This window comes from Dasypus novemcinctus, chromosome 6 (assembly GCF_030445035.2).
Source record: "Dasypus novemcinctus isolate mDasNov1 chromosome 6, mDasNov1.1.hap2, whole genome shotgun sequence".
Lineage (NCBI taxonomy): Eukaryota > Metazoa > Chordata > Mammalia > Cingulata > Dasypodidae > Dasypus > Dasypus novemcinctus.
Genome location: NC_080678.1, coordinates 52,661,281 through 52,672,836, shown reverse-complemented (window position 1 = coordinate 52,672,836; position 11,556 = coordinate 52,661,281). Strand labels below are relative to the sequence as shown.

Sequence of the window (11,556 nt, the reverse complement as noted above, 5' to 3'; positions counted from 1 at the left end):
TCGAATGTTGAAGTGAGAACAATTAGGCAGCAGCCAGATGTACTGTGTGCTGTGTGACGCATGTGTGCTCTGTAATAGAGATATTTACAGTCAAGAATTATCCATGAGAATATTTGGGAACCATCTTTAACAGACGAGGAATCAGAGTTCTGGGGCCAAATTTCACTACATCATCACCTCTACTTTCTTTAAAAGAGAGACATGCATTTTCAATGATGTCTTAATTATGAAAGTTGAAAAATACAAAAAGCCTAGATGGCAGACCCACTGAATTCAGTGATTGTTTGCATTACCCAAGGATGCTGGCTTCATGAAAAGAGGCTTACCACTCTAATGCACACATTTGACTTATCTGTTTTGCAAAGCAAGTTGCTTTTCTAATTCTGATCACCTCCCCTGGAACATGATCCTTCCAACAGACAAAACAATCAGATGGTTGCCCAGTGTTAGTTTCTTTGTAAACCTTTCCAGATCAAGTCTACCAGTTGCCCCTTAGGCAGAAATCAGTTAAAAAGTATTCAGGACAATCGGAAATACAAATACTTACTGTTTTTCCCTCTGTGAAATCTTTAGACCAAAATGGACAACCCAGGCCTACAACCACCCACACGAAACCCAACGCCCATGGAGAGCTGCTCTAGGCTCTGAAGGACGCCCTACTCCATCTCCCTCTTCCTTCTTTACTTTTTATCAGTCAAAATGTTGTGAGACAAGAGCCAGTGCTTGTTTTCTTCATGTTTTGCTGAAGCACAAATAACATTTCTTTCATATAAATATATGTCTCTATGAAAAAATTTAAAAAAAATTACTATAATCTTGGTCACTGTCCAGCAGGAACATATTTCACAGTTTATAAAGTCAGAGGCCAGATCCTCTGTTAAAATCTATTCTCTCACTCTCATTCTAGGACATTTTCAAACCTAGGACATTCCTTGTTCTACAAACAAATCATTTTAGAGGTAATTTAAATATGCCAGTGACAATTAGCTAACTCTTATCTAGGAATAAAAGCTATTGAAATGAGCTAGAATTCGACACCTAGAATACAACTGCATTGATATACAAACATGATATAAATTGATTGCCAGCTAGCAAAATAGATCAGATTTTATCTACAACAGTTTCCATCAGTTAAGAAGTGCCTGTGCTTCTTTGATGCATAAAAAGAGACACAGCTTAGTGTTCTTCTCCTGATGCAAGAGTGAAATGCACAGCCATCCCGGGTCTGAGAGGGCACCACCCCTGCCAGGCACGCAGCTACTTGGCGTAAGCAGACTGCAGCGTCCCCAGCATTTTGTCCCAGTGTGTGAAGGAAGGTGCGAAGTTGCAGTTAAAGCGGGAGGGATGCAGGTCGTGGTGCGCTCCGCCCCCGTACCACCCGAAAGGCACCAGTCTGTGCGTGGACCAGGAGAAGTCGTAGCCCGAGTGGTCCTCCACGGACAGCCAGATGTTGACCACGTGGAACACCAGGACGGTGAGCGGGTGGCACCCGAGCAGCACCACGTTCACCATGTCGAACAAGCCCAGGGAAAACGGCTCCCACACGCTCATGTCCTGCGTAGCCAGTACGAAGGAGGACACATTCTGGTGGTGCACCTTGTGGAAGGTGCGGTACAGCCAGGGCACCTTGTGGCGCAGCAGGTGCCACACGAAGAACTCGGCGTCAAAGAGCAGCAGGCAGACCACGACGTGGCGAGTCAGCTCCAGCACCGCGGGGGCGTCGGCGGGGAGGCTGGGGGGCTGCGGGCCCAGTGCAGCAGCGTCGCGGGCAGCACGAACACCGCGTGCTGGTAGAGCGTCTGCCCCAGGAAGGCAGCAGCTGCCCCACCGACGGCGAGAAGTTGGGGTGGACCTTGTAGCACCGCAGCGCGGGCACCCAGGGGCACACGGCGTCCAGCAGCACGAACAGCAGACAGAAGCCCACGTAGGTGATGATGGAGTGGACATCACCATCCCAGGGTGCACAGAATGGAGGAATAAAATATGGATTAGAGTGGCCTTACTGATATTCTCGTATAAAACTATTGTGACTAGTAATTAAAGAATTCGTAGCTTTGAGGTGGAGAAAGTGGCCACAGTTGTGGCTAAGGGCAGGGAGAGGGAAGAAGACATGTGATGTGGGGGCATTTTTGTGACTTTCAGCTGTCCTAAATGACATTGCAGGGTCAGATGCTGGACTTTATATATCCTGCCATAACCCACTGAATGTATTGGGGGAGAGTGTGAACTACAGGGCAAACTATTATCTATGTGGTACAGCAGTGCTCCAGGATGTGTTCACCGAGTGCGATGAGTGTGCCACAATGATGGAGGAGGTTGTTGCTGGGGGAGGAGTGGGAGGGGGTGGGGGTGGGAACCTCTTATATTTTTAATGTCACATTTCTTGTGATCTATGTATCTTAAAAAATAAAAATAAAAAAATAAATGCCCTTAAAAAAAAAATGACGGGGAAGAAGGTCGACTGCAGGAAGGTGTCTTGGCTTCTCAAGTGCTCCCAGAGGGGCTGCAGGAACAGCTGGCCCGAGCCGCAGAGGACCTGGACATAGGAGCTGTTCCAGTGGCTCATGGTGAGGCTGGGCCAGGCTGCGCCTGCCTATGGCGCCCCCAGGCTTTTTTTGGGATGTGCAGCCTGGCCCCGAGTGGTGGTAGCTGCATTTTCACTTCCTTTCCTGGCTGTGCAGAGCTGGGATGAGCAGGTAACTCCCCAAAGAAGCTTGGCTATAAACACGTACACCTGAAGCTGCCTGAATGGGCTTTTACGTATGCACGCTAACTTTCATATGCAGGCAATTTGCATTTTCTGTCCTTTTCAACTGACATACAATTCCATATCATACACAGCCTCTTCAGTGTAGAGTTGCCCTCAGTTTTGTTGTTTCTTTTAAGATTTTTTATTCCTATCTCGGCCCCCCACTCTCTGCTCTCTGTGTTCATTCACTGTGTGTTCTGTGTCCCCTTGCATCTCAGCGGCACCTGGAATCTGTGTCTCATTTTGTTGTGTAATCTTGCTGCATCAGCTCTCCGTGTGGGCAGCACCAATCTTGGACATTCAGCACTTTTTCGTGCTGGGCGGCTCACCTTGCAGGGTGCACTCCTTGCGCATGGGGCTGCATGGCAGGGCACTCCTTGTGTGCATCAGCACTGAGCGTGGGACAGCGCCACACAGGTCAGGAGCCCTGGGTTTGACCCCTGGACCATCCATGTGGTAGGTGGAAGCTCAATCAGTTGAGACAAATCCACTTCCCTTGCCCTCAGTTTTGAGCGCTCAGTTCACCTGTGTCATCACCACCCCAAGCAAGAGAGACTATTTCCACCACCACCAGAAAGTGCCCCTTTGGCAACCAATGAAGAATTACTTGTACTTTTTCTTTTTTTTTTTTTTTTTGTTATTTTTTAAAATTATTTATTTTATTTTTTTAAAATTACATTATGAAAAATATGAGGTCCCATTCAACCCCACCGCCCCCGCCCCCCATTCCCCCCACAGCAACCGCGTGCGTGTAACTGCACGTGTGTTTTCATAAAGACCCAAACATGACTGCATTAAAAAAAAAAAAAAAAAAACTTTAAAAAGCGACGTACTTTCTGTATTTCGGATCTTTTTTGCTCTAAGCAGCCTTAATTTTAGCTCCAAGCGAAGACCAGCGGCGAAACTCGCCTTCCGCAGAAGGATCCGGGTCCCCCGGGCGCCCGTGGGGCAATCAGCGCAGGAAATGGGACAGGACCAGCGGCCGGCTGGTCTCAGCGTCTCGAAAACCCGCTGCGCTCAGACTCGCCGGGTTGGTCCTGCAACCCGAGCCGGAGAGTCGATCCTCCGTTGCGCCTCCGGGGCGCACACGAGCAGCTGCGGGAATCCCGGGGCACAGCGGCCCTGGAAAGCGGCCCCGGCTGCAGAGTTTCCTTTTAAAGTTAAAAACTAATAATAAATAAAATAAAATAAAATAAAATAAAATAAAATAAAATAAAATAAAATAAAATAAAATAAAATAAAATAAAAATGTTTAATTCGGTTTAACACACAGAGTCGGTGCTGGTCTGGGTAAAAAGCCACTGCATTTCAGGCTGGGGTGCAAGCAATGAAATCAGTAAACCGCCCACTTTGTTCCTCCAGAGAATGATGCGGGCGGTCCTGACGCTTCCCAGGAGGCTGGTGAAGGAGCAGATGATGTCGCGCTACCCTGACCTTCCCGTGGCAGGCTTCGCGGCGCCACCCTGCCCCGTGCCCTCCAGCCCCTTCCCCAAAACCTCGACCCAGAGAACCGGCTGTGGGGCCGCCCTCATCCTCTCTCTTTTACGCCCCCGAACTGGGCGACGCTGAGAACACGGAGGTCGGTACTGGAGACCCCCGGATCTGCATAAACGAGCCCCGCGTTTGACCACGTGGCTGACAGGGGACGCACGGGGCGCTTAGAGAATAGAGGCTTGGGACAAAAACTTTGGAGCCAGCGACCCCTCCCACTCTCAGCTTTGTCTCTTCTATCTCTGTGGGTGTGGACAGCGCTTCACTCCTTCCAAGCTCTTGTTTTCTTATCCCTCCAAATGGGAGTAGTAGTAGAAGCCATTTCATGAGGCTGTCGTGAGCATTAAATGGGAAAAAATAATATAGCAAAGCCAGCAGGTAATGTCTGCCTATTAGGTGCCAGGCGCTAGCTAAGAGCTTTACCTGAAGCGATTTTATTTACTCCTCAGGAGAGCTGGGTTCCCCACCCTGCCAAGAAGTAGGTATTATTCTTATCGCTGAGTTTACAAAAGTGAAATTATAGTGCCTGATGCTTGGTAAACACACAAAAGAAGATACATATATGAATTTGTACTCCTCAGTTTATCCAAAAATAACTGAGGAAGTTTGTAAATAAAATCAATATTATGTAAAAAGAAATATAGAGTCATACTGTATGAGGAAAGAATAATTAAACAATGAACATATAGGCCAATATATAGGCCTGGAAACATATCATAGCATAATTCATAACATAATTTTTATTATGTAGGATACATAAATATATATATATATTCACACACACACATATAGGCCAAGTCACGAATCAGACTTTCTCAGTTGGTATGTGGGCACCAAATCCTGAGACAGTAGCCTCTGAACCTACAGTAGCGCCCCCCCGCCCCCCTTTTTTTTTGGTAAACCCCAGGAACCAGGAATATTATCATATTCTGCTTGTGCCTGATGAGAAAATGTTCAGAAGTAGCTGTGAACTTCTTGACAGTCAATTAAAAAAAGGAAAGAAGACGGATTTTTCTAATGCTCTGATATCTAGATGGTAGTAAAAAAGACAGGTGCAATTCAGGCCTCTGGCCTCCCCACTCTTTCTTTTCTTCCAGTTAGACAACCTGTCCTTTCTAGGTTACGTCCTCCAGATACTGTTTCCACTTCACTTGTAAAAGTGGTAACCCAGGAATTTCTTTTTCTTGTAAAGATGGACCTGACTTTGAGCTGTGTGTGGCTCAGTCTTGGAGTGATGACTATAGGAGCTCATTTTTCAGAATTACAAAGGAGTTCTGCTCATAAATTATTCTAATTTTCCCACCAAGGAAATTAGGCCAACCCTCAAATTGCATTTCAGCACAGGCCATCCTTTTCTTATGATTGTAACTATCATAGTTGGATGTTTTGATTTCTTAGAGTGTTTTTTTCTTAATTCCACATATACCTCATTTATTTATTTATTTATTTATTTATTTTTATTTCTCTCCCCTTCTCCCCGCCCCCCCCCCCCCCCCCCCCCCCAGTTATCTGCTCTCTGTGTCCATTTGCTGTGTATTCTTCTGTGTCGGCTTGTATTCTTGTCAGCGGCACCTGGAATCTGTGTCTCTTTCTCTTGGGTCATCTTGCTGCATCAGGTCTCCATGTGTGCAGCGCCACTCCTGAAGAGGCAGCACTTTTTTTGTGCTGGCTGGCTCTCCTTACAGGGTGCACTCCTTGTGCATGGGGCTCTCCTATGCAGGAGACACCCCTGTGTGGCAGGGCACTCCTTGCACGCATTAGCACTGCACGGGTCAGCTCATTACACAGGTCAGAAGGCCCTGGGTTTGAACCTTGGACCTCCCATGTGGGAGACAGATGCTCTATCTGTTGGGCCAAATCTGCTTCCCATCTTACAAACATTTTATGTTGGTGGCTGGCAGGTTTCCTTAACATGGCCTTAGATATTAGATTTGTTGCCAGGACTGTTTCTGTGAGCCCCACCACCAACCAAACCATTCTTTTCCTTCTTTGGGCTTCCATCCTCTATCACTAAGCCTGTTAGAATAATCGCCAGGGGCTAATTACATAAAGCCCTCTGTGCAGCAGGACGTGGAAGGCATGGCTTCAACCTGCTTTGTCCAGGTTCCCACCTCCTACCACGCAGGGCGCTGAAGAACTGAAACCAGCTTCTCTGTCTTCCCTGCACAGGCAGACCACCAGGAGAGAAGTTTGTGTCCCATATACAAATGCTATCATTGCAGGGAAATGGATCCATTAAAATCTGTCAATCATCCTCTCTACAACATGGAGGTTGCTGAAAAAGTTGGTAAAATATGGAGTGCAACCAAAATGAAGTCAATTCCTACCTAGTATTGACTCAAATGATGTAAGTTTTTTGAATTGGCAAACATCTTTTATTTGCACAAAATATATTTGATAATTTACTAGATGTTTAGGCCATTGGATGTGTATCTCTTATGACTTTCTGATACTGTACCAAGCATTATGCCTTGCCCATGAGTCTTTAATAGATATTTGTGGACTCAATTATAATTGTGATAAAGATCATGTTAAAAGATGCTGGCAGAAGTGAAAGTGGCTCAAGTGAATGGGCTTCTGTCTACCATATGGGAGGCCCCAGGTTCAATCCCTGGGGTATCCTGGTAAAAAGTGTGCCCGCGTAGTGAGCCAGTGTTCACATGGCGAGCCAAGTGCCCCTACAGTGAACCATGCAGCAAAATAATGATGAAACTAAAAGAGAGATGAAGGGGAGAGTCAAGGTGAGAGGCAACAGAACCAGGAACTGAGGTGGGGCAAATGACAGGGAACCTCTCTCTACATTGGAGGTCCCCAGGATCTAATCCCAGTGAATACTAGAAGAGAAAATGAGAAGACAAAAGGAGAAACAGACACAGAAGGTCACACAGCGAATGGACACAGAGAGCAAAATCAGCAGGGTGGGGGAGAGAGGGGAAGAAAGCAAAGCAAAGAAAAGAAAAGAAAAGAAAAGGAAGGGAAAGAAGAGAAAAGAAAGAAAAGGAAGCAAAAGAAAGGAAAAGAAAAAAGAAAAGAGAAGAAAGAAAAGAAAAGAAAAGAAGAGAAGAAAGAAAAGAACAGAACAGAAAAGAAGCTGGCTCTAAATTAAGTCTGCAAAATAGAACCCATTTTTTCTGGAGCACTAATTGATGCAGTTGGAGCTACTCACCTGCAGGGAGGTTTCCCACAGGAGGAAGTGTTTACTGACTTCCATGGCTGATAGGGTGTCAGTCTCACTATTTCTTACATGCTCCAGCTGACCCTGACTTCTTGTATATTGTTTTTATCTTGGTATGGTCTTTCTGACAAGAGTGGAAGATGGGAATCCTTCCTTTTACTAGCTATCACAGTGATAAATCTCACAACTGAAAGACAGTAATTAAGTCTGTGCATATTTATACAATCCAAATTTATTTTGTATCAGCTCTCAAAAGACTTTGGATGCCACACATCCCTTCCAAAAAAATTACTTGATATAATTGGCAAACCCCATTACCAATGACATGAAGTCTTTTTTCCTTAAATGACTTATGTGGTTTTGTTTGTTGTGTTTTTTTTTTTTTCTTTCTAAAAGAGGGTGAGACCCTTTTGGCACCTATCAAACCAAAATGATGCCTGGCTATCAGAGAGGAATGTTTATTATGGCGTGTTACACTTGAGACTCAGAGACAGTGGGGTCATCTCAAAGATCAGAATCAAACCCCTCCTTTTGAAGATGAAGACTTAGCTCAGGAAAGGCAAGATTCACAGTCAAAGAGAGACTAGAACACGGTCAGTTCCATGGTATCTCTACAGAAACTTGGGGTTGGAAACTGATTTAGCTGGTACTTTACCAAATAAAGTTTATCAAACTTTATTCCTATCAAAAACAGTAGGGGATGCTGATGAAGAACACGGGGTGTTAGCTCCCCCTAAGAGACTCCTTGATACCCCTATTGACCCAGATACTGATGTACCTTCAGTTTGAACACTTTTATATTTTTGACCCATCTATGCTAGGCTTCTGTTGAACTTGTTGCAACCACTATCACCCCCTTTAAAATATTTATAGCATATAGAAATCATTCCCAATTAAAAGGCATACCATTGCCTTTCAAGCAGAGATAAAGATACTCATCTCACCTTCAAAGATAGTGTTGCAAAGTTCACAGCATTAGGCAAATGTTGCCGCCTTTCTCCACCCCTCCTCCCCTTCCAGCCCCTGCCGTCCTTCCCGCCAGTCCCGCCCATATTGCCAACCCACAATCTGCCCTCTTCCCCAGTAACTGCTTACCTCAGGTCTATCCATCAGCTTCAGCCTGTCCACAGCCGCCCCTTAGCCAACCCTCCCTTCATCACGCCCCTCCCTCTACCCAACCCTATATAGCTAAGTGTACTTCCATAATAAAGCAGACCTGTTCCTGCGCTCAGGCGGTCTCCGTGGTTCTTTCCTAACCACGCGTCCCCCACGCCTGGAGAGCCCCGGTGCTCTATCCCTGGAGCACCCCCCGCCGACGGTTCGGTAGGATCTGACCCCCCCCCCCCGACTCTTGGGCCTGAGCGAGACTGAGACCTCCCCGCTCAGCTACAACTGGCGCCCAACGTGGCGGCTCCTCCCCCGGCCCCTCTCTGCTGCTGCTGCTGCTGTGATCATCCTCCTGTCCAGGTAGGGACCCCTCGCCGTCGTCCCGTCCCTATCCCGTCATGGGCGCCTCTTTGTCATTGCGTCAGGCACCGCAAGTCAGGGCCCTCGCTGCCCTGCTCGATGCCAATGGAGTCAGCATCTCCTTGAGGCAGCTCCAAAAGTACTGGGATCTCTTGCTCCCTTTTAATCCGTGGCTCACCACCTGCCAACCCTGGAGCCCGGACACATACTCGCGACTCACAGATCGAGTCACCTCGCCATGGAGCACGAGAAACGCACCTTCCCAGCAGGCCTCTTACCCATTCTCGTGGCCATTCGCGCTTGTCTCCTTGGCGCTCCGACCGAAGCTGTTTATGAAGCTTCTCCCAAACGGCCTCTAGACTGTGATCCCGATGAGTCCGCCGACACTGACTCTCTGTCTAACCAACTTGCTGCTGCTCTCGAGCGCAAACCTCCCCGCCCGAGCTCCCCGCAGCAGACAGAAACCACTCCTGCCACTCCCCAAGATGGCGGACTTCCGCCTTCTTCCCCCACTTCTGCCCAAGATGGTGCGCATCCGGCTTCTTCTCCACCAGTATCCTCCTCCTCCCGCCTCTACCTGCCTCTTCCTGCCCAGTCAGCATCCGGTTCAGGCCCGGAAACTGCAGGGTCGCCATCTTCCGCTAAACCGGAAGCGCCCCCCGCGCCATTTTGTCCGCCGCTGGATGTAGCTGCTCCGCCATCTTGGCCGGCGCCCAGAAGGGTCCCGCCGCCATTTTGTTGTCGCCCGGAAGCCGCTAAGCCGCCATTTTCTCACCCGTGTTCCACTTATCCTTTGCCGCCGCCGTACGGCAATAGTCCTTCACGTGCTTTGGCTGCTCCATCGGTCCCCGGTGCCACACCTTCTCAAACCCCTCAGCTGTATCCGCTGAATCCGCAGCCCACGCTGCAGCGACCCCAAACTTGGCTACCCTTTACAGCGGAAGAGGTCAAGACCCTCCACAAAGCTGTAAAGGAAGACGGAATTGGCAGCCCTTATGCGCAGCAACTTCTTGAGGAGTTGGGGACCCAACTCATTCTCCCATATGACTGGATTGCACTAGCCCGTGCCATCCTGATGCCGGGTCAATTTATTGAATGGCGCGCCCATTACCAAGCGGCTGTTGACCGACAAATCGTGGAGAATGCCCAAGCTGGCGTCCTCAATCCCTCTGATGCATACACGGGGACCAACAATTATGCAGACCCTCGTTCTTATCTCCAAATTGACCCAGGGTTTTGGCACCGGGTAAAAGTCCTCGTCCAGCGGTCATTCTCTCTAGTTTCCACCAAGCAGCCCACCAAACTCGCACAGCTGCTTCAAGACTCCAATGAGACTTTCCCAACGTTTGTCGCCCGCGTCCTGGAAGCCTGTCAACGGAAGATTTCCAACGAGGATGCCCAGTTTGCACTGGCCAAAGAACTTATCGTAGACGGGTGCCTTGCGCCTTTCCGGGCCGTGGTCCTTCCCATACGCGACAAAGCTCTGCACGAATGGGTCCTTGCTTGCCGTGACGTCGACCCACAAGTCAAAACACTCACCGCTGCCTTTGCCTCTGCCATGGCTGTTTCATCCGCCCCCACTTCTGTCTGTTTTTGGTGTGGCCAGCCCGGCCACTTTGTCCGCGAGTGCTCCCAGCCAGGCCCAGTACCTCGCTCAGACCCGCCGATGCGACGGCCAAGGGGCCCTTCTACGCCGTGTCCACGTTGTGGGAAAGGTTATCACTGGGCCCGCGACTGCTGTTCCGCCCAAGGTTCCCAGCAGCCTTTAAACTTCCAGGGGGCAGGCCTCAGCCCCACCCCCAAGAGGCCCCCAGAAAAATTCCCAAGCCATAATGTGGACGATGCCCATCACGCACCGCCAGAGACCCTCATTGGAGCTTAAAATCGATGGGCAATGGCTCGATGGGCTCCTGGATTCTGGCGCTGAAGTCTCCTGTGTTCCCTTCGAAGTCGCTGCATTCAATCACTGGCCCCTAGAGACCGGCCCTCAAGTCATCGGCGCCACGGGAGCCGCTACCTCCTGGAGAACATCCCAGCCTCTGCATTGGAGCGACCGAGAAGGCCACGAAGGCCAAATTCGTCCACTCGTCCTTTCGTCAGTCCAGACCATCTTATGGGGGAGAGATGTTCTCAGCCAGCTAAAGGCCCGAATCACCACAGAAGCCTTCTCAGCTGCGCTGCCCCCCCCCTTCTAGGGGCCACTGCTCCCATCTCAAAACCTGACCCTATCCCTCTGGAATGGGACACAGAGGAGCCCATCTGGGTCGAGCAGTGGCCCTTGCCAGCTCACAAATTGCAGGCTCTCTCTGCCCTCGTCAAAGAGCAGCTACAAGCAGGGCATATAGAGCCGTCCACTAGTCCCTACAATTCACCGGTCTTTATCATTAGCAAAAAGAACACCAGCAAATACCGCCTTCTCCACGACCTCCGTGAGATCAACAAACATATTAAGCCAATGGGATCACCTCAACCAGGATGCCCGCATCCCACCGCAGTCCCCCAGCATTTTCATGCGGCAACCATCGACATCAAGGACTGCTTTTTTTTTTTTTTTTTTTTTTTTTTTTTTTTTTTTTATTGACTTTGTAATAATATTACATTAAAAATATATATGTGAGGTCCCATTCAACCCCACCCCCCCACCCCCCCTCTCCCCCCCCCCCCAACAACACTC

The 11,556-nt window shown here is 48.8% G+C and overlaps 1 pseudogene; it reads right to left on the bottom strand.

Annotated features, from left to right (window-relative positions):
- Positions 1 to 1,185: 1,185 nt before the first annotated feature.
- LOC101445415 (cholesterol 25-hydroxylase-like) lies at positions 1,186 to 2,566 on the bottom strand (annotated as a pseudogene).
- Positions 2,567 to 11,556: the final 8,990 nt, after the last annotated feature.